Source organism: Gorilla gorilla, chromosome 2 (genome assembly GCF_029281585.2).
Source record: "Gorilla gorilla gorilla isolate KB3781 chromosome 2, NHGRI_mGorGor1-v2.1_pri, whole genome shotgun sequence".
In the NCBI taxonomy this organism is placed as follows: domain Eukaryota; kingdom Metazoa; phylum Chordata; class Mammalia; order Primates; family Hominidae; genus Gorilla; species Gorilla gorilla.
In genome coordinates this window covers 124,561,534-124,589,337 of record NC_086017.1, presented here as the reverse complement: position 1 = coordinate 124,589,337, position 27,804 = coordinate 124,561,534, and the positions used below count along the sequence as shown (strand labels likewise).

Genomic DNA, 27,804 nt, shown 5'->3' with positions numbered 1-27,804 from the left:
TGAGCAGAAACCATACTTTTTTATGACGTAGCCTCAGGTGGCATTATTTCTGCCATATTCCATGAGTCACACAGACCAAGCATTGAATCAGCTTGGTATAGTGTGGGAGGGGACTACACAAGGATGTGAATACTGGGAGGTGGATATCATTGGGCCCTCTAGGAGACTGGCTATCACTGCTCAGAGAAGATGCTGGGCTTTGTTGACTCCCAAGGTCAGGGTAGTTTTGGTTAGGTTGTGTTTTATTAGTCTCTAAAAGGAGTAGTTTTCTAAATGAGGGTTATAAAGCACTGCACTTTACAGTTATGTAGGATATAAAAGAAACAGTGGGTCTAAAGGCTGTGCTCTTGTGGTTGGGTTTTCAGTGGGGAGGGGAGACTGGTCTGTCAAACTGATGCTGTTCTCACTGATTTGAATATTTCTGGGAAATTGGATACTACAGTCACAAATAGGAACAGTAAGCCTATAGAAGTTTTTCAGGGAGTAAATATTTTCTATGGCAGTGTCCTGAATTGGTTCTCCCTTGCAAGAATGAACTGTAGGAATTTAGTCCTAGTTTATGATACAGCCAAGTAACATAGTCACATGGGAAAAAGAGCTTGAATCAGATTTCTTAATGTGTGTGTAGTTAACTTGGTAGAACATTGAGAATTATTTAAGTCAGAGAACGATCTGTTACTGGGGCAGAAATTCTCAACCTTTTCAGTTCTCCAAAATTTAAGATACTTGATTTTTTTTTTTTTTTTTTTTTTTTTTTTTGAGACGGAGTCTCGCTCTGTCGCCCAGGCTGGAGTGCAGTGGCGCGATCTCGGCTCACTGCAAGCTCCGCCTCCCGGGTTCACGCCATTCTCCTGCCTCAGCCTCCCGCGTAGCTGGGACTACAGGCGCCCGCCACCACGCCCGGCTAATTTTTTGTATTTTTTTTTTAGTAGAGACGGGGTTTCACTGTGCTAGCCAGGATGGTCTCGATCTCCTGACCTCGTGAGCCGCCCGCCTCGGCCTCCCAAAGTGCTGGGACTACAGGCGTGAGCCACCGCGCCCGGCCAAGATACTTGATTTCTTAGGTAAAATGTTTTGTTTTTGTTTTGGAGACAGAGTCTCGCTCTGTCGCCCAGGCTGGAGTGCAGTGGCGCGATCTTGGCTCACTGCAAACTCTGCCTCCCAGATTCAAGCAATTCTGCCTGAGCCTCCCGAGTAGCTGCGACTAGAAGGCGCATGCCACCACGCCCGGCTAATTTTTTGTATTTTAGTAGAGACGGGGTTTTCACCGTGTTGCCCAGGCTGGTCTCAAACTCCTGAGCTTAGGCAATCCTCCTGGGGCAGCCTCCCAAAGTGCTAGGATTACAGGTGAGCCATGGCGCCTGGCCAGTAAAATGTTTTCTATCTAGAATGAATCAAGGTATTTTCCTTGCTCAGTAGCTTCTAGAATAAGAAAAAAATAGCAAGATCTGATTCAGAAATAGTTGGGAGCAGAAAGTTAATATGAAGGAGTTGCTACTTGTTAACAGCCTAGAGTTGAGATCTAGAAGAATTATTACCTTTTTAAATTTGTGATGAAAGCTTAAATCCAGCATTTGGGAAGTTACTCTATTGGCTGAACTATTTTGGAGTTTGTAAGCTTTGTATTAGATATTCCTGATTTAACTGAAACTAATTTGCCACATAGCTTTAATTTCATCCCAGTTTTACTTGTTTTACTGTCCTCAAAAACTCAAGACATCTGAACTCAAAGGATCTAAGCAGTATAAATTAAAGCACATGTTGAATCGCTGTAGCTTTCATAGGACATCTGATTATAATGCTTTTCTTTGTTTCTTTGTCCATACTGAACTTGTCTAGTTTATCTGAGAAACATTTGCTAGTATCAAAAATCTTCTGTAAAGATTTGAACAATCTTGAATTCTCCTTGTCACTAGCAATCTCTTCCCTTGAAGTATAATAAAACTGTCAGGTACTATATGTGTAATTGCTTATGCAGGTGAAATTTGAATACACAAACAGTAAATCCCAGTTCTCTTAGTAAGGTGAGGGATTTGTTATAGCACCTTTAAAACAGTTTTATAACATCCTTCATTCTTATCACCTTCCTAAGTAAGAAACGATCTTCCTTTAGTGGGTATAAAAGTTGTACATTGTTTCTACAGACTTACTGGGTGCCTACTATTCTGAGCTCTAGGGATACAGCAGTGAGCAAGGCAAAAAATGTCTGTGACCTCTTTAAATAAAGGTAAGTAAAATTCTAGTTTAAGCAGAATTCATGTCTAAGTGCAGGTCATCCTATTTACTAAAATAAATCAGCTCCTTCAAGGATCTTGATTTTACCTTAATTTTGAATTCCCTACATTGACTTGTTTTCTCTAACATTGGCTCCAGTACAAACAAAAAGCCTTAATTCCCATAGGAGAACTGAGACTTACAAGTGGGAAAGGGAGTGCAAAACAGATACAAGTTCAGAATTTATACAGCAGAAACAATCTAACATTGTAGAGGTTCTTTTTTTTTTTTCTTTTTGTTTTTGTTTTTGAGACGGAGTCTCTCATTCTATCACCCAGGATGGAGCACAGTGGCGCAATCTTGGCTCACTGCAATCTCCGCCACCTAGATTCAAGCAATTCTCCTGTCTCGGCCTCCTGAGTAGCTGGGATTACAGACATGCACCACCATACCCAGCTATTTTTTGTACTTTTAGTGGAGACGGGGTTTCACCATGTTGACCGGCCTCTTCTCGAACTTCTGGCCTCAGGTGATCCTCCCACCTCGGCCTCCCAAAGTGCTGGGATTGCAGGCGTGAGCCACTGTGCCCAACCTAACATTGTAGAGGTTCTGATTCCATCATACGTAGCTTGTGTCCCTGGACTCATGTAGCTTATCTCATTCTAAATGGCCTTTTTCATGCTACAGTTTAAAAACAGACTAGCTCTGCTCTGGTGACATCTTAGCTAGAGATCATATCATCAGACAAATGAGTGACCTACTTCACAACTTGACCTTTTGCATCAGGATCCAAAGAGTAAATTCTTTCCTTTATCATTGTAGTTTCTGATTAACAGTTCTTCCCCAGATGATGTACTAGGGGGACTTGATTCAGTTTGTTTTACATAAAAGCAAATCTGTATGACCTTGGTTACAACTATCTGCAAGTTTCCTGATTCTTTGTCTTACTTGCTTTGTTATAGTTACAACACTGCTAACTCCTTCAAGTGTAACTTCCACAACTGCTCAGTACCTACTAGCTTGGTCTTTTCTTGCCAAACCTTTGTTCCCTACATAGAATTGTCTAGAGTCCCTTCACAGCAAATGGAAGTTTAGCCTATATAATGTACCCTGGGACAAGTTTAGAATGTGGATTATCACCAATCATTGACATTTAAAAAAAAACAACAACAAAAGGTGCTCCTTGTAACTTGCAGGGCATAGTACACTGCCTTATGTGAAATTTGGTCATGGAATGTACTCATAAGAGATGAGTGCTGACAGTTAAAAAGATGAGTATGGCCCTTCCCTGGAGATGCTTAACAGTCTAGTAGAAAATAAACATAACATTTTTTTCAATTCCCATGAGATACTATGTTGGGATGAGAGGCATATTTTTACAGAATTTTGAAGACGACTTATTTAAATTAGTTTTGAGTTTTGGTTCTATTACTACAAACAAAATGAGTAATTATTGTGTCATATGGTTATTTAGACATCTAAGAGTGAACAAAAATGATAAGTGTGCTTAGAGAATTAAATACCTCCACTGAGGCATGGTAGCACCACAGGAAAGGTGTGTCCCGTAGCAGATATGAGATAACTTAGCTATTGGAAATAATCTAGGACCGAAGTAATTGATCAAAATAAAAACTGGGGGGAAATAATTGAACATGTAGCCCAACTCCAGAGCTTTGCAAAGTTATAAGAATCACAGTGCTTAAGCGGTGGCTCACGCCTGTAGTCCCAGCACTTTGGGAGGCCGAGGCAGGTGGATCACGAGGTCCACCCGTGGATCAAGACCATCCTGGCTAACACGGTGAAACCCCGTCTCTACTAAAAATACAAAAAATTGGCCGGGCGCAGTGGCGGGCACCTGTAGTCCCAGCTACTTGGGAGGCTGAGGCAGGAGAATGGCGTGAACCCTGGAAGCGGTGTTTGCAGTGAGCAGAAATTGCGCCACTGCACTCCAGCCTGGGGAACAAAGCAAGACTCCGTCTCAAAAGAAAAATATATATATATATATATGGTCAGATTTAACGTATGCATTTAAAAGGACAAAAATTCTGCATTAAGAACTTGGGAGAGGGGTTAAAAAACTCAAATTTAACTGTTTAAAGAGCTCCTAAGAAAAGCATTGCGATATTTTGATAATGAAAAGATCAAAAACATTCTAATAGACAATTTTTTAAAATATGGCTTTACTTTTGCCTAATGTTGCATTGGGTTCATTCATTACAATAAAACTTATTGGCCGGACACGGTGGCTCACGCCTGTAATCCCAGCACTTTGGGAGTCTGAGGCAGGTGGATCACCTGAGGTCGTGGGTTCGAGACCAGCCTAACCAACGTGGAGAAGCCCCGCCTCTACTAGAAATACAAAATTAGCTGGGCATGGTGGCACATGCCTGTAATCCCAGCTACTTGGGAGGCTAAGGCAGGAGAACTGCTTGAACCCAGGAGGCAGAGGTTGCACTCCAGCCTGGGCAACAAGAGCGAAACTCCGTCTCAAAAAAATACAAAACTTACTGAGAGCTTACCATGTATCAGGCACTGTGATTGATGCTACCATACAACATAGTGCTTATAATTAACAATACTGTAATATATACTTAAAATATATTTTTATTAATAAATACAACATAGTGCTTATAATTAACAATACTGTAATATATACTTAAAATATATTTTTATTAATACTTAATAAATATTAAGTATTAATAAAAATAATAAAATACTTAATAAGTGCTTAAAATACTTAAAAATATATTTTAAGTATTAATAAAAATATATTTTAAGTATTACAGATAAATCTTACATGTAAGTTTTTAAATCACAAAACAATAGAGGCTGAGAGGAAATTTTGGGCATGATACGTTTATGGCATTGTGATGGGTTCATGGGTGGATACTTATCTCCAAACTCATCAAGTTGTATACTTTAGATATGTACAGCTTTTTTGTATGTCAATCATACCTCAATAAAGTGCTTTTTTAAAAAAATTAACCAAAATAGACCATATCTTGGGTTATAAGTCAAAATACTAGCACTTTGAGAAGCCGAGGTGGGTGGATCACCTGAGGTCTGGAGTTTGAGACCAGCTGACCAACATGGTGAAACCCTATCTCTACTAAAAATAAAAAAAATTAGCTGGGCGTGGCAGCTTGGGAAGCTGAGGTAGGAGAATCACTTGAACCCAGGAGGCAGAGGTTGCAGTGAGCCGAGATCAAAAAATTAGCTGAGCATGGCTACTTGGGATGCTGAGGTAGAAGAATCGCTTGAACCCGGGAGGGGGAGGTTGCAGTGAGCTGAGATCGTGCCATTGCACTCCAACCTGGACAAGAGCAAAACTCAGTCTCAAAAAAAAAAAGTCAAAATATATTTAAGAAGCTTAATATCTGGAAAATAAATAATCTGAAAATTAAACATTTCTAAATCATGTCTAAGAAGCTGTTGCAAGAGAAATGAGAATATTTTGAACAGAAGGAAAATGAAAATATATCAAAAGCTGCAGCAAGCAGCTAAACATGCTTAAAGGGTAATTTACAGCATTAAATGTGTATGGGAGGAAAAATATCTTAAATAAAAGATCTTAAGTTTCCATCTTAAGAAACTAGAAAAACAAGAACTAGTTAAACCTAAAGTAAGCTGAAAAGGAAAAAATAAAGAGCAGAAACCAATGAGATTGAAGACAAAACAACAAACAAAGCAACTGCCACTTTGAAAAAATAAGATTGATAAACTTCTATCTAGACTGACCAAAGAACAGAGAAGACACAAATTACTGATATCAGTAGTGGCAGGGGACAACACTACAGAACTTAGAATAAAAGGATAATCAATTCATCCAGTACAACAACTTAGATGAAATGGACATATTTTTTGAAAGACAAATTACTAACGTTATTTAAGAGGAAAGTCTGAGGTTTGTAAAAGTTAAACAGTCACCATATGACTCAGCAACATATACATCAGAAATGTCCACATGATAACTTGCACATGAGTATTCATAGCATTCATAATAGCCAAAGGGTGAGAACAACCCAAGTGTCCATCAACTATATCCACAGAAAGAGCTATTGTTCGGTCATAATAGGTGAATTGTATGGTGTGCAATAATATCAGTAAAGCTGTTTTCATAAGAAAAAGAAATAGGAAACCTGAATAGTCTCATATATAAAGGAAATTGAATTTGTAGTTAAAATCTTCCCTACAAAGAAATCCCAGGCCCGATGGCCTCTTTTGTTGAATTCTATCAAATATTTAAGGAAGATATGATACCAATCCTACCTACTCTTCAAGAAAATAGAAAAGAATACTGCATAACTCATTTTATGAGGACAGCATTATACCAACACTAAAACCAGACAAAGACATTATAAGAAAACTATAGACTGATATCTCTCATGAATTATGACTGGAAAATCCTTAAGAAAGTATTAGCAGATCAAACCCAGCCATATATTAAAAGGATATATTATGATCAAATAGGATTAGTCTCAAGAATGAAAGGTTGATTTAACAATTGAAAACTAATTTGTGTAATTTATCATATTAACGATCTTAAACATAAATTATTATCTCAACAGATGCAGGAAAAAGGTATTCAACAAAATTCAACACCCATTCATGATTTTTTAAGAGTTAGAACAATATAGGAATAAAAAGGAATTTATTTAATCTGAAAAAGTTATCTATAAGAGCTTTCACCATACTTGATGGTGAAAGACTGAATGCCTTACCACTAAGTTTGGGAAGAGGGCAAGGATGGCTGCTCTCACCATTGCCATACAATATTGCAGTGGATTTCAGTAAGTGCAAAATTGTATATTAGACTAGCCAGTCCAATAAAACAAGAAAAGTATGCAGATTGTAATGAAGTAAAATGGTTTTATTTACAGATGATTAAGTAGAAAACATTAAGATTATCTTTTTTAAAAAAAAAGCTACTAGAATTAATAAAGGAGTGTAGTAAGGTCACAAAATACAAACATCAGTTGTATTTCCAGCAATTAAAAAATTTGAAATGGAAAATTAATAATATAACAATGTAAAAATATTTAGAGATACATTTAACAAAATATATGTAAGACATGTATACGAAAAGTTATAAAACACTGCTGGGAAACATTTTTAAAGATCCAAATAAATGCAGAAATATAACATGTTCATAAATCTCAAAACTCAATATTGTTGTCACTTGTCCTCATATCAAATTATATATCTCAGTCAAAAATATTGAAGGCTTGTGTTTTCCTGTTTAAATTGATGAGCTTAGGTCTACATGGAAACATGAAGAAGAGTTAATACAATTTATAAAAGGAAAACACAACTGGAGGACTTAACACTACTTGACTTTAAGACACATAAGGCTGCATAAAGACAGTGTGGTGTTGGTGTCAATGCCCACAAATATATCAATGGAATGGAATAAGAGTCCAAAAATGCATCAGTGAATACATGATCACTTGATTTTTGTCCCAGATACAAACAATTCAGTGGAGGAAAGATAGTCTTTTCAACAACCAATGTTGGAAGAAATGGATTTTCCAATAAAATGTATAAACTTTGATCCACACCTCCACGATATGCAAAAATTAATTTAAAATACAGAATGAATCTAAATATAAAACTGAAAAGCATCTAGAAGAAAAAACATGAGAAAATCTGTGTGACCTTGTGTTAGTCAAAGATTTCTTAGCTATGACATCATAAGCATAATCCATAAAAGGAATAATTGATAAGTTGGATTTAAAATTACTACATGAAAGATAAGAAAATGAAAATACAAACTGGGAACTGGGAAAAACCATTTGCATAGCATATATCTGAAAAAGGTTTTGTAATCAGAATATATAAAGAACCCTGGAAACTCAGTAAACAAAAAACAGCCCAGTAAAAATGGGCAAGACGTTTGAACAACACTTCATCAAAGACATATAAATGGCTAATAAGCACATGTAAAGATGTGCAGCATCATTAGTAAATAGGGAAATGCAAATTAAGGTCATAATGAAATATCATTATGTGCCTATTAGAATGATGAGAATTTAAATAGACTGATCATGGCCGAGCGCGGTGGCTCATACTTGTAATACCAGCACTTTGGGAGGCCAAGACAGGCAGATCTCTTGAGCCCAGGAGTTCAAGACTAGCCTGGGACGTGGTGAAACCCCATCTCTACTAAAAATACAAGAACTAGCCAGGCATAGTGGTGTACACCTGTAGTCCCAGCTACTCAGGAGGCTGAGGTGGGTGGATCACCTGAGCCCAGGAGTTTGCAGTGAGCCGTGATCACACCACTGCAATAAAGCCTGAGCAAGACAGCAAGACCCAGTCTCAAAAAAAAATAATAATAAGATGAAAATTATTAGACTGACCATATAAAGTGTCACCAAGGATATGGAAAAATTCAAACTCTTATATACTACTAGCAGAAATATAAAATAGTACCCAAACTTTGCAAAGCAGTTTGGCAGTTTTTTTAAAAACAGTAAATACAGGCTGGGCATGTTGGCTCCTGCCTGTAATCTTAACACTGGGAGACTGAAGGAGGAGAATTACTTGGGTCCAAGAGTTGGAGAACAGCCTGGGCAACATAGCAAGTCTGTCTCTACAAAAAAAAAAAAAAAAAAAAAATATCCAGGCATGGTGGCATGCACCTGTAGTCCTAGTTACTTGGGAGGCTGAGGTAGGAGGATCTCTTGAGCACAGGAGTTCAAGGCTGCAATGAGCTATGATTGTGCCACTGCCCTCCAGTCTGGGCAACAGAACAAGACTCTGTCTTTAAGGGCGGGGGGAAAAACAGTAAATACACTGAATGAAAGAAGATAGACAAGAAGAGACAAGAAGGGTATATACTGAATAATTTCATGTATATAAAATTCTAGAAAATGGAAACTAATGTATAGTGACTGAAAGTACATTAGTGGTTGCCTGGAGAATAGGATAAGGCCAGAGGAGGGAATTAATTAGCATGAGGTAATTTGAGGAACAAGAAAGATATGCTCATTTTTTACTGTGGAAGCAGTTTCACAGGTGTATACATATGTCAAAGCTTTATCACATTGCACATTTTATATATATTCAGTTTGCTGTAGGTCAATTATATCTCAGTACAGCTATAGGAATATCATGTTGTATTGCAGTTTCCTTTATTGAGCTTCACAGATATTGCACTTTTTTCAAATTGAAGGTTTGTGTCAACCCTGCATGGAGCAAGTCTGTCAGTGCCATTCTTCCAACGGCATGTGCTCACTTCATGTCTCTGTATCATATTTTGGTAACTCTTGCAATATTTTAAACTTTTACTAATATTTTTGGGGGGAGTTTGGAACTATTAACCACAAAGAATAGTCTTTCCAGGCCAGGCATGGTGGCTTACACCTATAGTCACGGCACTTTGGGAGGCGGAGGTGGGCAGATCACTTGAGCTCGGGAGTTTGAGACCAGGCTGGGCAACAGGGTGAAACCCTGTCTCTACTAAAAATACAAAAATTAGCTGGGTGTGGTGGCACATGCCTGTAGTCCCAGCTACTTGGGAGGCTGAAAGGTGGCAGGATGCTTCGAGCCTGGCAGGCAGAGGTTGCAGTGAGCCGAGATTGCGCCACCACGCTCCAGCCTGGCAACAGAGTGAGACCTTGTCTAAAAAAAAAAAAAAAAAGTCTTTCCAGTGTTTGAAGTTGAAGGTGTAAACCCATTGGAGGATATTTCAAAGCATGATATATGTCCCGTGGAATATAATAAATTGTGATAGATAATGTAGCATAAGAAGAAAATAATGGATTTCACAGAAAAGGATAATGTATCTATATTGGTGTCATATCGCTCTTTTCAAAGACAAGGAATACATATTTAGTTTCTAGCAGGAAAGCTGACAAGGATGAACCGTTATTGCTGAACCGTTCTCATTGCTGGTTATCCAAATGTCATAGTAATTTGAGTGCTTTATTTTATTATTTATTTAAACTGTTATTTTAGGTTCAAGGGTACATATGCAAGTTTGTTATATTGGTAAATTGTGTGTAATGAGGGTTGGTGTACATATTGTTTTATTACCCAGATAATAAGCATAGTACCCCATAGGTAGTTTTTGGATCCTCACCCTCCTCCCACCCTCTACCCTCAAGTAGGCTCTGGTGTCTGTTCCCTTCTTTAGGTTCATGTGTAATCAACGTTTAGCTCCCACTTATAAGTGAGAGCATTCGGTATTTGCTTTTCTGTTCTGTTGTATTTATTCACTTAGGATAGTGACCTCTAGCTCCATTCATATTGCTGCAAAGGACATGATCTTTTTCTTTTTTATGGCTGCATAGTATTCCATGGTGTATATGTGTCATATTTTCTTTATCCAGTCTATCACTGATGGGCATTTAGGTTGAGTCCATCTGTTTGCTATTGTAAATAGTGCTGTGGCGAACAAAGGTGTGCATGTGTCTTTATGGTAGAACAATTCACATTCCTTTGGGTATATACCAAACAATGGGATGCTGGGTCAAATGGTAGTTCTGTTTAAGTTCTTTTTTTTTTTTTAATTTGAGATGGGGTCTTGCTCTGTTGCCCAGGCTGGAGTGCAGTGGCGTGATCTTAGCTCACTGCAACCTCCCCCTTCTGGGTTCCAACGATTCTCCTGCCTCAGACTCCCGAGTAGCTGGGATTACAGGCGCGTGCCACCACACCCGGCTAATTTTTTTTACTTTTAGTATAGACAGGGTTTCACCCTGTTGGGCAAGCTGGTCTTGAACTCCTGACCTCGTGATCCACCCGCCTCGGCCTCCCAAAGTGCTGAGATTACAGGTGTGAGCCACCGCACCCAGCCCTGTTTAAGTTATTTTGGAAATTGTCAAACTGCTTTCCATAATGTCTGAACTAATGTACATTCCCACCAGTAGTGTATAAGCATTCCCTTTTCTCCGCAACCTTGCCAGCATCTGTTATGTTTTGGCTTTTTAATAATAGCCATTCTAGGGCCAAGTGAGGTGGCGCATGCCTGTAATCCAAGCATCTTGGGAGGCCCAGGTAGGCAGATCACTTCAGTGCAGGAGTTCAAGAACAGCCTGGGCAACACGGTGAAACTCCGTCTCTACAAAAACCACAAAAATTGGGCTGGCGTGCTGGTGTGCACCTGTAGTCCTAGCTAGTAGGGAGTCTGAGGTAGGAGGATCCCTTGACCCCAGGAGGTTGAGCCGAGGTCACACCACTGCACTCCAGCCTGGGTGACAGAGTAAGACCCTGTCAAAAGAAAAAAAAAGTCATTCTAACTGGTGTGAGATGGTACCTCCTTGTAGTTTGGGTTTGCATTTCTCTAATGTTTAGAGATATTGAGTATTTCTTCATATGCTTATTGGCTGCATGTATGTCTTCTTTTGAAAAGTGCCTGTTCATGTCCTTTGCCTGCTTTTTACCGTAGTTTTTTTTTTCTGTTAATTAGTTTAAGTTCCTTGAAGATTTTTGATATTAGACCTTTGCCAGATGAATAGTTTGGAAACATTTTCTCCCATTCTGTAGGTTGTCAGTTTACTCTGTTGATAGTTTCTTTTGCTGTGCAGACGCTCTTTAATTTAATTAAGTCCCATTTGTCAATTTTTTGTCAAACTTTTGTTAATATTATATTGGTTACGGTGATATGTGATCAGTGATCTTTGACGTTGCTATTGTATTTGTTTTGAGGCCCCACAAATTGTGCCCATATAAGATGGTAAAATTAATTGGTAAATGTGTGTGTTCTGACTGCTCCACTGACTGGCAATTTCATCATCTCCCTCTCCTAAGGCCTCCCTGAAACACAGCAATATTGAAATTAGGCCAATTAATAACCCTAAAATGTCCTCTAAGTGTTCAAGTGAAAGGAAGGGTCACACATCTCTCACTTTAAATTAAAAACTAGAAGTGACTAAGCTTAGCAAGGAAGGTTTGTTAAAAGCCAAGATAGACTAAACGCTAGGCCTCTGGTACCAAGCAGCCAAGTTTTGAATGCAAAGGAAAAGTTATTGAGGGAAATTAAAAGTGCTACTCCAGTGAACACATAAATGGTAAGAAAGCAAAACAGCCTTATTGCTGATACAGAGAACGTTTTAATGATCTGGATAGAAGATCAAACCAGTCACAACATTCCCTTAAGACAAAGCCTAACCGAGAACAAGGTGCTAACTTTCTTTAATTCTATGAAGTCTGAGAGAGGTGAGGAAACTTGCAGAAGAAAAGTTGGAAGCTAGCAGAGGTTGGTTCATGAGGTTAAGGAAAGAAGCCATCTCCATAACATAAGAGTGCAAGGGGAAGAAGCAAGGGCCGATGTACAATCTGCACCAAGTTATCCAGGAGATCTAGCTATGATCATTGATGAAGGTGGTTACATTAAACATCAGATTTTCAATGTAGACAAAACAGCCTTCTATTAAAAGATGATGGCTTTTAGTACTTAATCGCTAGAGAGGAGAAGTAAATGACTGGCTTCAAAGCTTCAAAGGACAGGCTGACTCTCTTGTTAGGGGCTAATGCAGCTGGTGACTTTCAGTTGAAGCCAATACTCATTTACCATTCTAATGATCCTAGAGCCCTTAAGAATTAGGCTAAGTCTACTCTCCCCATGCTCTATAAGTGAAACAATAAAGCCTGGATGTAAACAGCACATCTGTTTACAGCATGGTTTACTGAATATTTTAAACTCATTGTTGAGCCTACTGCTCAGAAAAAAAGATTCCTTTCAAAATATTACTGCTCATTGACAATGCACCTAGTCATCCAAGAGCTCTGTTGGAGATGTGCAGGAGGTTAATGTTTCATGCCTGCTAACACAGTATCCATTCTGCAGCCCATGGATCAAGGAGTAATTTCAACTCTTAAGTCTCATTATTCAGGAAATACATTTTATAAGGCTATAGCCAACAAAAACAGGGGTCTCCAAAAAGTTCATTGAAAATTCATATTATGAAAAGCTATGCACATGGATTTCAAAAATTTTTCACACCAAAATAAACCAGCCTGGGCAACATGATGAAACCCTACCTCTTATAAAAACTACAGAACTTAGCCAAGTATGGTCGCATGTACCTGTAGTCCCAGCTACTTGGGTGGTTGAGGTGTGAGGATCCCTTAAGCTGGGAAGGTCAAGGCTGCAGTGAGCCGTGTTTATACCACTGTACTACAGCCTGGGTAACAGAGTGAGATCCTGTTTCAAAAAACAAACAAAAACATGATTTTTGGTGACATTTGGGTGGAAGAATGGTAAAATCATTGTCATTGGTGCTTTACAAGATGTTTATGGGGGCAATGCCCCAAATAAATCAACAGTTTACAAATCTATAATTTTAGGAAGGGATGATGTGACGTTGAAGATGAAGCCCATAGCTGCAGACCATCCTCATCAATTTGTGAAGAAAAAATTTTGTTCATGCCCTAATTGAAGAGGACCAATGATTTAACAACAGAAACAATAGCCAACACTATAGACATCTCAATGGATTCTACTTATATAATTTTGACTGAAAATTAAAGTTGAGGCAACTTTCCCTTTCATGATGGGTACCAAAACTGTTGTGCCCAGATCAGTTGCAGACAAGAGCAAAGTTTTCAATGGAAATTTTAAACAAGTGAGGCAAAGATCCTGAAGCATTTCTTCAAAGTATTGTTAACAGGACATGAAACATGGCTTTATCAGTGTGGTCCTGAAGACAAAACACAATCCAAGCAATGGCTACCAGGACGTGGAAGTGGTCCAGTCAAAGCACAAGTGAACCTGTCAAGAGATGCTTAAGGCACTTTGCTTGTTGACTATCTGAAGGGCCAAAAAATAGTAACATCTGCTAATTATGAGAATGTTTTGAGAAAGTTAACCAAAGCTTGAGCAGAAAAATCCCCCAGGTGAGCTTTCACTGGAGAGTCCTTCTTCAACACAACAATGCTCTTGCTCATTCCTCTAATCAAATAAGGGCAATTTTGCATGAGTTTTGATGGGAAATCACTAGGCATCCACCTCACAGTCCTGGTTTGGCTCCTTATCACTTCTTTTTGCTTCCTAACTCACATTTCTTCAGTTAATAATTAGTTAAAAATACTGAATTGTCATGGTTAAATTCCCAGGACTCTCAGTTCTTTAGAGATGGGCTAAATTGCTGGTATTGTTGCTTACAAAAGTATCTTGAAGTTGATGGAGATTTTATGTTAAGAAATCATGTCTATGGTTGGGTGTGGTGGCTCACGCCTGTAACCCCAACACTCTGGGAAGCTGAGGTGGGTGGATCACGAGGTCAGGAGATCTAGCCCACCTTGGCTAACACGGTGAAACCCCATCTCTACTAAAAATGGAAAAAATTAGCTGGGCATGGTGGCACGCACCTGTAGTCCCAGCTACTCAGGAGGCTGAGGCAGGAGAATTGCTTGAACCCGGGAGGCGGAGGTTGCAGTGAGCCTAGATCACGCCATTGCACTCCAGCCTGGGCAAAAAGAGCAAAACTCTGTCTCAAAAAAAAAAAAAAGAAAAAGAAAAAGAAATCAAGAAATCATGTTTATATTTTCAATTTTTATCTTTTAATTCCATTTTTCCACAATTTTTTTTTTTTTTGAGACAAGGTCTTACTCTGTTGCCCAGGCTGGAGTGCAGTGGTATGTACTGGCTCACTGCAGCCTTGACCTCCTGGCTCAAGCAATCCTCCCACCTCAGCCTCCTAAGTAGCTGGGACCACAGGCACGTGCCACCATGCCCAGCCAATTTTTAGATTTTTAGTAGAGACAGGGTTTCACCAAGTTGCCCAAGCTGGTCTCAAACTCCTGGGCTCAAGCAGTCCTCCTGCATCAGCCTCCCAAATTGCTAGGATTACAGGCGTGAGCCAGCGTGCCTGGCCTTCCACTAACTTTGTGAAGTACCCTAATATAGTTAGGCCTCTGATGGATCTGGGCAAAGTAAATTGAAAACCTTCTTGGGAAGGCTTCACCATTCTACAAGTTTTTTTTTTGTTTTTTTTTTTTTTTTTTTTTTTTTTTTTTTGAGATGGAGTCTCGTTCTGTCGCCCAGGCTGGAGTGCAGTGGCGCAGTCTCGGTTCACTGCAAGCTCTGCCTCCTGGGTTCAAGTGATTCTCTTGCCTCAGTCTCCCGAGTAGCTGGGATTACAGGCATGCATCATCACATACTGCTAATTTTTGTATTATTAGTAGAGACGGGGTTTCTCCATGTTGGCCAGACTGGTCTCGAACTCCTGACCTCAAGTGATCTGCCAGCCTTGGCCTCCCAAAGTGCTGGGATTACAGGCATGAGCCACTGTTCCTGGCCTCTAGATACTATTAAGAACATTCGTGGCCGGGCGCAGTGGCTCACGCCTGTAATCCCAGCACTTTGGGAGGCCGAGGCAGGCGGATCACCCGAGGTCGGGAGTTCGAGACCAGCCTGACCAACATGGAGAAACTCCGTCTCTACTAAAAATACAAAATTAGCCGGGCGTAGTGGCACATGCCTATAATCCCAGCTACTGGGGAGGCTGAGGCAGGAGAATCGCTTGAACCTGGGAGGCGGAGGTTGTGGTGAGCCGAGATTGTGCCCTTGCACTCCAGCCTGGGCAACAAGAGTGAAACTCCATCTCAAAAAAAAAAAAAAAAAAAAAAAAAAAAACATTCGTGCCCCAGGCACAGTGGCTCACGCCTATAATCCCAGCACTTTGTGAGGCCGAGGCAGGCAGATCACAAGGTCAGGAGTTCCAGACCAGCCTGACCAACATGGTGAAACCCCGTCTCTACTAAAAATACAAAAATTAGCCAGCCATGGTGGTGCCTGCCTGTAATCCCAGATACTCGGGAGGCTGAGGCAGGAAAATTGCTTGAACCCATGAGGCAGAGGTTGCAGTGAGCCGAGATCACGCCACTGCACTCCAGCTTGGGCAACAGAGTGAGACTTCGTCTCGAAAAAAAAAAAAAATAAAGGACATTCGTGAGTCATGGGAGGAGGCCAGAATATCAACATTAACAGGAGTTTGGAAGAACTTGATTCCAGCTCTCATGGATGACTTTGAGGGAAGAATTCAAGACTTCAGTGGAGGAAATAACTGCAGATGTGGCAATAGCAAGGGAACTAGAATTAAAAGTAGAGCCAGAACATGAGACTGAATTGGTGCAATCTCATGATAAAACTTGAATACATGCGGAGTTGCTCTTTTTTTTTTTTTTTTTTGAGACGGAGTCTCGCTTTCTCGCCCAGGCTAGAGTGCAGTGGCGTAATCTTGGCTCACTACCTCTGCCTCCCAGGTTCAAGTGATTCTCCTGCCTCAGCCTCCTGTGTAGCTGGGACTACAGGTGCGTGCCACCATGCCTGGCTAATTTTTGTATTTTTAGTAGAGGTGGGGTTTCACCATGTTGGCTAGGCTGGTCTCGAACTCCTGACCTCATGATCCTCCCACATCGGCCTCCCAAAGTGCTGGGATAACAGGTGTGAGCCACTGCGCCCAGCTGAGGAGTTGCTTTTTATGGATGAGCAAAGAAAGTAGTTTCATGAGATAGAATGTACTCCTGGTGAAGATGCTGTGAACATTGTTGAAATCAAAGAATTTAGAATAGTACATAAACTTATTTGATAAAGCAGCAACAGGGTTTGAGAAGACTGACTCCAATTTTAATTTAATTTAAAACATTTTACATTTAAAATTTTATCTATTTATTTAACAGATGGGGTCTCACTCTGTTGCCTAGGCTGGAGTACAGCGGCATGATCATAACTCACCACAGCCCGAAACTCCTGGGCTCCAGCAATCCTCCCACCTTGGCCTCCCAAGTAGCAGGGGCTGTAGGTGCATGCTACCAGCTAATTTAAAATTTTTTATTGTTGGTAGAGACAGGGTCTCTCTTTGTCATCCAGGCTGGTCTGGATTTCCTGGCCTCAAGTGATCCTCCCACCTCAGCCTCCCAAGGTGTTGGGATTACAAGCCTGAGCCAATGCACTTGGCAAGCCATAACTTTTTTTTTTTTTAGTGAGACAGGGTCTCACTGCTGTTGCCTAGGCAGAAGTGCAGTGGTGAGATCATGGCTCATTGTAACCTTGACCTCAGTCTCAAGTGATCTTCTCGCCTCATTTTTTTATTTGTTAATTTTTCTGTAGCAATGAGGTCTCACTATGTTGCCTAGTCTGGTCTCAAAGTCCTGGGCTCAAGCAATCCACAGGCGTGAGCCACAGTGCCTGGCCCAACGTAACTTTTATATGCACTTGGAAACCAAAAATGTGTGTGACTTGCTTTTTTGTAATATTCTCTTTATAGTGGTGGTCTGAAATCCAACCCAAAATATCCCTAAGGTATGCCTGTATTTTGTTTTATTATTATTTTTTATTGACATTCTTAAGCAAATAAAAAGCAAGTTACTGACTGGGTGAAAGTATTTGCACAACACATATCTGAGAGAGAACTTTTATCCAAAGCACCTAAATATTTTTTACAATTCAGTAAGACAAACAGATTGATTTTTAAATGGGCGAATTGTTATTATTTTTTCAGATGGAGTTTTGCTCTTGTTGCCCAGGCTGGAGTGCAATGGTGCAGTCTCAGCTCACTGCAATCTCTGCCTCCCAGGTTCAAGCAATTCTCCTGCCTCAGCCTCTTAAGTAGCTGGAATTACAGGCGCCTGCCACCATGCCTGGCAAATTTTTGTATTTTAAGTAGGCATGGGGTTTCACCATGTTGGCCAGGCTGGTCTCGAACTCCTGACCTCAGGTGATCTGCCTGCCTTGGCCTCCCAAAGTGCTAGGATTACAGGTGTGAGCCACCCCGCCCGGCCAAGAAATGGAAATTAAAATCACAATGAGATACCATTTACTCACTATAATGGCTAGAATTAAAAAAAAAGAGTGACAATATCAAGTGTTGGCCATGCTGTGGAATATCTGGAGCCCATGTATATTGCCACTGGGAATGTGGAAACAAATATTATGACCGCATTGGGTGAAAGTTGGGCAGTTTCTTTGGGAAATATGGAAGTAGATTTCAAGAGCTGGCCATTTAGGCCAGGAGTGGTTGCTCACGCCTATAATTCTAGTCGTTTGGGAGGGCAGAAGAGAGGACCCCTTTAGGCCAGGAGTTCAAGACCAGCCTGTGGAACATAGTGAGACCTGGTCTCTACAATTTTTTTTTTTTTTTTAAATTAGCCGGGTGTGCTGGCAAGTGCCTGTAGTCCTAGCTACTTGGGAGGCTGAGGCAGATTCCTTGAGCCCAAGAGTTGAGGTTGCAGTGAGCTATGATCATGCCATTGCACTTCAGCCTGGGCAACAGGGTGAGACCCTATCTCTAAAAAAATAATTAAAAAAAGAGAACTGGCCATTCACTTATTCTATTCAGAAAGCAAAAGAATGGCTTCTAAAGAGAAAATACAAGCCTAACACTTTGACAGAGAAGTGAGAGTTAAAAAGTGACCTGGCACCGTGGCTCACGCCTGTAATCCCAGCACTTTAGGAGGCCGAGGTGGGCAGATCACGAGGTCAGGAGTTCGAGACCAACCTGACCATTATGGTGAAACCCTGTCTCTAATAAATAATACAACGATGAAAAATTAGCTGGGTGTGGTGGCGCACGCCTGTAGTCCCAGCTATTCGGGAGGCTGAGACAGGAGAATCGCTGGAACCTCGGAGCTGGAGGTTGCAGTGGGCCGAGATCGTGCCACTGCACTCCAGCCTGGGTGAGAGCGAGACTCCATTTAAAAAAAAAAAAAAAAAAAAAAGGCCGGGCGCTGTGGCTCACGTCTGAAATCAGCACTTTGGGAGGCCAAGGCAGGCGGATTGCCTGAGGTCAGGAGTTCGAGACCAGTCTGGCCAACATGGTGAAACCCCATCTCTACTAAAAATACAAAAAAATTAGCCGGGCGTGGCAGCGTGCTCCTGTAATCCCAGCTACTCAGGAGGCTGAAGCGGGAGAATCGCTTGAATCCGGGAGGCAGAAGTTGCAGTGAGTCGCCTGGGCGACAGAGCAAGACTCCGTCTCAAAAAACAAACACACAAGAAAAACTAAAAAACCCAGCAAGCTACAGGAGTCGAGTGGTTCCGAAAGAGAATCAGAGGGCAAGAAAAGAAGAGGGGGTGAAGAAGACAGGAAAAGGTGAAGGAGGCGGGCAAAGGTCACCTGGTGTAAACTTGGCTGCCCAGCTCTTTATGCACTCAGGGCAGCATGGGAGCCCTGTCGCCCCGCGCGCATCTACGGGCCTGGCAGCCGGGGACGCGGGGCAGGCGGGGAAAAGAGGGGTGCGCACCCCGCGGGCGCTGGCACCCCCCAGGTACCGCACACAGTGGTCCCTAGGAAGGAGGCGCACTTTGCGCGTTCTTGCCTCCTGGAGCAGGATGGGGGTGGGTGGAGCTGAGGCCGGGGCCTCCCCGCAGCTCTGGCCGCCGCCCCAGGCTTTCAGTAGCCTCCTCCCGCAGTCACTCATCTCCAGTAGTACGAAAAAACGGAGGTCTTGATATGAAACTGGGGATGCAAGGAAGTACTTATATATCATGCAAATAGTCTTTCAGCACCATTGAAAAGTCTCAAGAATGTGGGTGAAAATCAGATTCACTCTGTCCACTTGAAAAAAATGAACTAACAGCCCTATAGACCAGTTTCACTTGGCCAGTATATTTTACCACCAATATAGGTCACTGTAAGCACTGCCAGCTAGTTTGAAAATAGGACTTGTGTGATTATCTGAAACTGATGTTGAATGGGTAAAGCCAAAAAAAAAAAAAAAGATCTCTGGGCTTCAGCCCAGGAGTTGAAGATCAACCTGGGCAACATAATGTGACCCCCATCTCTATCCAAAAGAAAAAAATAATTGCCGGGCATGTGGTTCCAGCTACTTGGGAGGCTGAGGTGGGAGGATCGCTTGAGTTTGGGAGGTGGAGGCTGCAGTGAGCTGTTCCAGTGCCACTGACCTTCAGCCTTGGCAACAGAGGGAGACCCTGTCGCAGGAAAAAAGAAAAGAAAGAAAACAAAGGAAAGGAAAGGAAAGCGAAAGGGAAAGGGAAGAAAAGGAAAAGAAAAAGAAAAGAAAAGAGAAAAATCCCTGTTTGGGATTTAGGCTACACTTAGGTAACAAGGACTAATTTAAAAAGCTAATATTCTGATCTTTATCAAACGGAAATTGTTCTTCTTTTCTACGTCTATATCGTGCCAGAAATATATTAATGTGTATTTTTTAAAGGTGATCTAAAGGAATGGTTAAATTCTGTTTCATGAATCATCAAAACTATTTGTTTTTACTTTAGGATTGATGCATTGCAGTTGTTTAGGAAACCATGCACACCCTAGATATGATATTTGTTAACGAGAAATACCTTGTATTCTGAACACACTGGAAATTGTTTCCTATGGCTGAGCATACCAATACTATACAATTTTATGGTGATGTTATTAGCATTGCTATTATGGCTCTGACTCGTAGAATCTTTCTTATCTGCAGCTTTGATTTGGATGTGCCAAGTCTGTTCAAAGGCTAATTAGAACTTCGTGTGCCTAGATGGATGAGTTAAAGAAAATTTCTAGCCTGTTTATTAGTGCCACAGTTTATAAGCAACATTACAGGCCTTCCGTTTCATCATAGTTTTTCAATCTGCTGTACAAACATAAGACTCCGTTACTGTTAACCTTTACCCTTTTGCTCAATGCGATGTCTGCTGCTTCTGTATACAGGCTCAAGTAATTCCCATTATGCCATGCCCTGTGTGCACCTTCTGGAAGTTAGCCCATGGACATCTAAGATCTGGGATATTTCCAAATCTGGTTGTGGAAGGGCTTGGAAATCTATAACCACAACTAGGTGGAGGACACCTGTTTCAGCAGGAGGTTATAAAATATGAAGCGAAACTAGGAAAAGGGAGTTGTGATCACGGTTCCAAGGGCTCCACACCGATCCTGGAGTTAAGGGGCACTCAGGTCTCCATTTCGTGACCCCTGGCCCTACCTCTCCTAGATCCAGGTATTTAGTAACCCAGGCTTGAGATCTCAAACCCCATCCCCCAATGCCAAACTCCCTTGTCCCAGCTGGGAGGCCCCCAGGGCATTTCTGAACATGGCCATCTCCAATTCACAGAAATCTGTGTGTTGTTGCAAATAAAGGATGACAAGAGACCACAGCCTACGAATGCGAGCAGCGTCAAGTCAGCAACAATCTTCCAGTTATCGAGAAGTCGGAAACGTCTGATTCTTTCTTCTCCACATTTACTAAGACGTATCTTCTCACCTTCCTGCCCTCCAAGTTGAGGGGCTAACTATTCCGAAAGACTTCCGTGCCCTCTTCCTTTTCAATTTTTCCACTTCCAAACTCCTACCGAAAGACGAAGAAAAGAGACCACAGAAGAAGATACAAAGAAGTTTCTTAAAACACCTTTTCTAGGTTCTCAAGGCGTCCCCTTTAAGGAACCAGGCCCACCTCTTTCCCATTCACCTACTGGCTTTCCTTCCTGTCCGTCACTCTACCTTTAAGAATATTTCCTGTTTCTTCAACCCAACTTGCACACCTCCGCCCCCCGGTCCTCCTCATTGGGCCGCCCGATCCCCGTTCACTCCTTGGTTTCCTCTCCGCCTCCTCCCGCCCTCTAGCGTAGTGCAACGGCATTCTGTCTTCTTATTGGCTACCACGGCAGCGTTCCCGCAGCCTGATTGGCGGGTTGAGTGAAAGAGGCGGGAACGCGGCGCACCCAGGGTAGGCTGTTCGCTTGCTGAGCTGCGGCCGCGGGAGGGGCGGGGAGGGGCGGGGGGAGGGGGGGCTGGGAAAGTTAAGGCCGTGCTGCTGCCGGGTCTCCGGCCTTGAGGGCTCGGGCTCGCAGCGGCTGCGGTGGCCGCAAAAAGAGGCGGCGGGGGCGGGGGGAGAGGAGGGCCTGGGCCCGCGCTCCCCCAGCCCCGGAGGAGCAGGCGGTGGCCGCGGACGGAGAGATTCGCCCAGACGGTCAGACACTCCTGCCTTCCCCTCCTGGGATCATGACCCAGGCGGGGGTCGCCGCCGTCGCCGCCGCCACCGCGGCCGAGACCGCGCAGCCGGCGGGTAAGTGACTGCGGGAGGGGGCCGCTGACAGCCGGGGCGGGGGGCGGGGGCCAGGGCTGCGGGGGCGGCTCCGGGGGGCGGCCCCGGGCTCAGCTCCACCCACCCCCTTCCTGCTCCCGGAGGCCAGGGCTGCGCTAAGTGCGCCTCCTTCGTGGGGACCCTTGCGTGCGGCACCTGGTGGGGTGCCAGCGCCCGCGGCGTGCGCACCCCTCATCTCCCGCCCGCCCTGCGTCCCCGGCTGCCAGGCCCGTGGGGGGCTCGCACTGCGCCCCAGCTCCTAGATGCGCGCGGGGCGAGAGGGGCCCCACGCTGCCCTGGGTGCATAAAGAGCTGGGCAGCCAGGTTCACACCAGATGGCCTTTGCCCGCCTCCTTCACCTTTTTCTGTCTTCTTCATTCCCCTTCTTTCCTTGCCCTCTGAATTTCTTTCGTACCCGTTCGTCATACTCATGTGGCTTGCTTTTTCCCTCTCACCCCTCTGTCGAAGTGTTAGGCTTGTGTTTTCTTTTTAGAAGCCATTCTTTTGCTTTCTGAGTAGAAGCAGTGCAAGTGAATGACCAACTCTTGAAATCTACTTTCATGTATCCGGATGAAATATAAGATTCCTGGACTCTTGTTCGTGTTTACAATTTTGATAGTTGAACTCACCCCACTCGTTCTTGAAGCTTGTCCTCCCAACCCTCCTCGTTACATTGGGATATGGTCCTTCGCGTTTATTAACTTTATCTGGAAATAAGAGACTGCATAAACCAAAGTGCAGAATTTCAACTTCCGTTCTCGTAACATTTTTACCATCAAGTAGATACAGTAACCTAACACCACACAAAACAAGACAGTCGTGGCCAACTGTGTAGGCAAAGAAGACATTTCCTTACCTATAAACAACGTACAGATTTCTTGAATAAATCTTACGGTGAGTTACGTGGATCCTGAAACATATTCCCAGGTTTGCTCTTTTGTAAAGAAAACCAAACAGACAAACCTACCTTTTGAAGGATCAACAGGCTGTCCTACTCTCCATTCACCTTGATGACTTTTTTCTCTCCCATAGGAGAGAAACATAGTACAGAGTTGTTTAACATAGTACAGAGTTGCTGTTTGGGATACATGTGTTGTTTCTCTTTAAGTACTCAAAGTATTTGTTACAAAAGAAGTAAAATACATTGTAATTGCACTTCTGAAAGCAGAAGTAGTGTAATGTATGCATGCAAGAATGAATGCTTAATCCTAAAGCAGTTTTGCTTTAGCCTAAGCCAAGCTTTTCCAACCCCCGTCCAAGGACGGCTTTTAATGCGGCCCAAGACAAGAAGACAAATTCGTAAACTTTCTTTTATTTTTTTTGAGACAGAGTCTCACTCTGTCGCCGAGGCTGGAATGCTGTGGTGTTATCTCAGTTCACTGCAACCTCCGCCTCCTGGGTTCAAGCAATTCTCCTGCATCAGCCTCCTGAGTAGCTGGGATTACAGGTGCATGCCACCAGCCCAGCTAATTTTTATTTCTTTAAGTAGAGACAGGGTTTCTCCATGTTGGCCAGGCTGGTCTTACACTCCTGACCTCAGGTGATCCGCCTGCCTCTGTTTCCGAAAGTGCTGGGATTACAGGCATGAGCCGCTGCGCCCGGCCTCAAATTTGTAAACTTTTAAAAACATTATGAGATTTTTGTGTGTGTTATTTATTTACTTATTTATTTAAGCTCAGCAGCTATCGTTAGTATTAGTGTGTTTTATGGGTGGCCCAAGACATTTCTTCTTCCAGTGTGCCCCAGGGAGGTCAAAAGATTGGACACTCCTGGTCTAAGCTAAAAGACTTAGGTGTACATAGGTATTGGGATCTCCCTGTATTTAGGAGTTTTGCAAAATCTGGATGCAGCCTAGAACATTCGCTGATACAAAAGGAGTGCATTGCAGGGATGTAAGAGCAGCTTAGAATTGAAATACTTATTTTCTAGGTTAGTCGTCTATGGAACATCGTGGAAGTAAAATTCTAAGGTTGTAGACCTTACACTCAATGAACCAGTCATGTATGAGAAATTGATGGGTACTTTTCCTATTTTCAGAGCTTAGCCTTGTCAACAAGGGGAAAGAAACACTAAGAAAACAGAATTTTTAACTCAGGTTAGAAGATAAGCTTCAACAGGTAATCAGCTCAAATTTGTTGCTTATAAACAGGGTCTTAAATCAAGCTTGAGCCTTAATCATATCTGTCATGCTTTACCTCTCTGTTCTCTAGTCCAGTAGTTCTCAATCCAGACTGTACATGAGCATCACCTTGTGTGTCTTTAAGTTTTAATGCCCAGGCCACTTCTCCCAGAAACTCTCTTATTTTTGATCTGGAGTAAAGCTCTGCCATGGGCATATTTTTTAAAGCTCTCCAGGTGATTCTGTTCAGTAGCCCTGGCTGAGAACTCCCATGAGACTACGTCCAAAAGCTAAGCTTGTGTTCTGGGCTTTTCTAAATCAGGCCTCACTCATGTGTCCAACTTTCCCCCCACTGCTTTTGCTACAGACGTTGACGTTGACCTTTCTCAGGATATGGACACCTTTCCTCTATTCCTCCCTACCGCCAATAATAGTTCTAATTACACTTTTATGAAAGTTTTCTGGATAGCTTACTCTAGTTCTTAGTGATCGACCCCCTTTGAACTTCTATGCTACATGGTTAAAAGATTCTCTTTAGGCTTACAGTATGTGGCAGTTTAAGTTCTATGTGTATGTGTTTCATTGTTCTCAAATGTTATGATAAGGAATATTTTATTTTTCATCTCTTTCACAGTGGTTTTCTTTAAGTTGGATTGGTTTGGTTTGGAACCCTTCTGACTCTTCCTGCAACCATAGTTTTAGGTTTGATTTCATCTTAGGTATGTTAGATGTCATCATACCTTAACTAGCATTGAATTCCTGTATAGACATCCATTTTTTTCATATCTTTTCTTAATTTCATTAGTAGATTATTTATCTTCCGTGGCCCCGTAACAGTTGTACTTGTTTCTGTGCTAGCACTTAGCACACTGCCATAAGTATGTGTTTATATGCCTTCCCCACCATACTGCTAACCAGGGCCTCCATGTTGAGCAACTCCAGGGGGTACCATTCACATATTCTTGAATACCATTGCAACATGGCAGAAATAGAACTCCACTAACATAGGAACTGTGTTCTTTTTATCTTTGTATTTTTGGGACCTAACATTGCATTTGTGATTACTAGGCAGTTAATAAATGTTCTTAAATGAGTAAATGACTGCCATGTTATACATTATAAAAAGATCGCCATATACATCTTGAACGTAAGTTGATTTGGCATTAATTGATTTTGCTATTAAATATTTTTATGTCCTATACTCCTATTACAGATTTGTTAAAGGTTAGTAGAATCTAAGTGATTGTAGTTGTGACAGACCCCTTAAATATGTAATCTTCCTTCCAGTATGCACAGGCATATATGTGTCCTGAGTCTTTTGCTCTGTGCTGTAAAGGTATACACTTATTATTCATAAAATATTTGTGGAACTCTTGCTAAGAGAAAGTGGTTAACTGTCCAATTGGATAATTTTTCTTTTTCTCATTAAAATTTCCATATGGGGACAATTGCACTACTTCAGAAGGCCAGATCTTTTAATTAGATCAGTAGGACATGATAAGTTGTTTCTATTAGTGTGCTAATACTGTGTTTTTAATTCAGTTCACCAAGTATTTATTGAGTATTTACCATGTGCCCAACACTGTTAGGTACTGAAGAGAATACAGAAATAGTAAATGGTGGACTCAGCTCATAAGAACTTTTTAGACTTATTAGGAACTCAATGGAGTATTCATTAGATGCTAAATTAAACATAAGTATGTAAAATATATGATATAATGATTAATACAAAAAAAAAGGAAAGACCAGATATTCTTTCAGCAGACATTTATTACTCAGTTACTGAGTGCTAATTGTTGAGGATACAAACATGAAATTTTTTTTCATGTTTGTGTTCTCAGTAATATGAATAATATGAATATTTTTCATATTTGTATTCTCAATAATTAACACTCAGTAATGGAGTAATAAGTTTCTACCATTTATTATAGTCTGGTGGTGAAAACTAGTAAGTATATAGATTGTATTTCATGTTAAGACATTGTGGAGTATTAGGATGTTTGGGAGTATGAAGAAGGGTATTTAGTCTAACCTCTAAGGCAGGGATCCCCAAGTGGCCTGTTAGGAACCAGGCCGCACAGCAGGAGATGAGCTACCCTCCTGTCAGATCAGCGGCAGCATTAGATTATCATAGGAGTGCGAGCCCTATTCTGAACCACACATGCAAGGGATCTAGGTTGCACGTTCCTTATGATCATCTAATGCCTGAGATAGATGGAACAGTTTCATCCTGAAACCATCTGCTCCACTCCCTGTCCATGGAAAAATTGTCTTCCATGAAACCAGTCCCTGGTGCCAAAAAGGTTGGGACCACTGCTCTAGGGATCAGAGAAATCTTTAAAGAGGATAATGAAGAGTTCTCAGGAATTCCTTAAACAGCAGAAACCAAAGAGAAGGAGATAAGGGGAAGAAATTGTGGTGTCACCACTGTCTACCTCAGTGTCATTTGAGGGACCAATTTCTCTTTGGTTATAAACAATAGAGATTGAATTTGGCTAAGCAGCAAATGGATATTGGATAAACTCACAGAAAGAAAGGGAGATAGAATAATGAAGCCTTGGGAAGGCCAGGAAAACAGAAGCTCCCAGGATCACAAGGATCCATGGGGCTAACTCAGCCTCAGCAAGATATTCTCCTTGTGCAGGGAGTCTTATTAGTTAGCCCCATGCCCACCCCAGAGGTGAGCATGTGTTTGATGGTCCTATCAGATTTCAGGAATGGGACAGAGAAGATCTCCGAAGGAAAGGCAGGATATTATTGTCAGAAGGCCAAAACAACAGATTTATTACAAAGTTCATCGGATTTGGCAGTGTGGAAGTCTTTTGTTGAGCTTGGTTTAAGCAGTTTTAGGAATAAAAGTCAGGTAACAGCTGGTTGGTGAATAGGAAGTGAGGAAGAGGGGGTAGTAAGTGTAAACAACTTGTTCAAGAAGGCTGTTGGTTGGGAGGAAGAATGGGGACACCTGTAGGGAGTTGCAAGATCAGGAGAAAAATCATTTTAGGTTTTTACATGGAAAACGTTGAATAAGGATTTATTTTTATTTTTGTTGAGATGGGATCTCACTCTGTCTCCCAGGCTGGAGTGCAGTGGTGCGATCTTGGCTCACTGGAACCTTCGCCTCCTGGGCTCAAGCCACCCTCCTACCTCAGGCTCCTGATTAGCTGGGATTACAGGTTTGCAGCACCACACCTGGCTAATTTTTTGTATTTTTGGTAGAGATGGGGTTTTGCTTTGTTTCCCAGGCTGGTCTCAAACTCCTGAACTCAAGTGATCCACCTCCCTTGGCCTCTCAAAGTGCTGGGATTACAGGTGTGAGCCACCGTGCCTGGCCCTGAATAAGGATATTTTTAATGGGAAGGCACTAAGAGAGAAGGAGGGATTAATAATATATGAGAGAAAAGGGACATTATGTAAGAAGTTTACTAAGTAGCGAGAGTGATAGAGTCCAGAGTATAGGTAGAGGGTTTAGTTTTGCTAGAAATATTAGGGAAGATTTT

At 41.9% G+C, this 27,804-nt stretch overlaps 1 protein-coding gene across 3 annotated transcripts in view; it reads left to right on the top strand.

Moving 5' to 3' along the window:
- Positions 1-21,890: 21,890 nt before the first annotated feature.
- The window catches only part of USF3 (upstream transcription factor family member 3), a 48,164-nt gene continuing 42,250 nt past the window's right edge, over positions 21,891-27,804 (top strand). For 2 of the 3 annotated variants that reach the window (XM_055381650.2, XM_004036074.5), the window contains exon 1: positions 21,891-22,170. The gene's annotated coding sequence lies outside the window, so the exon portion shown is untranslated. Of the gene's footprint in view, positions 22,171-23,743; positions 24,306-27,804 lie in introns of those variants that run through there. The other variant, XM_055381649.2, reaches the window with a different exon arrangement.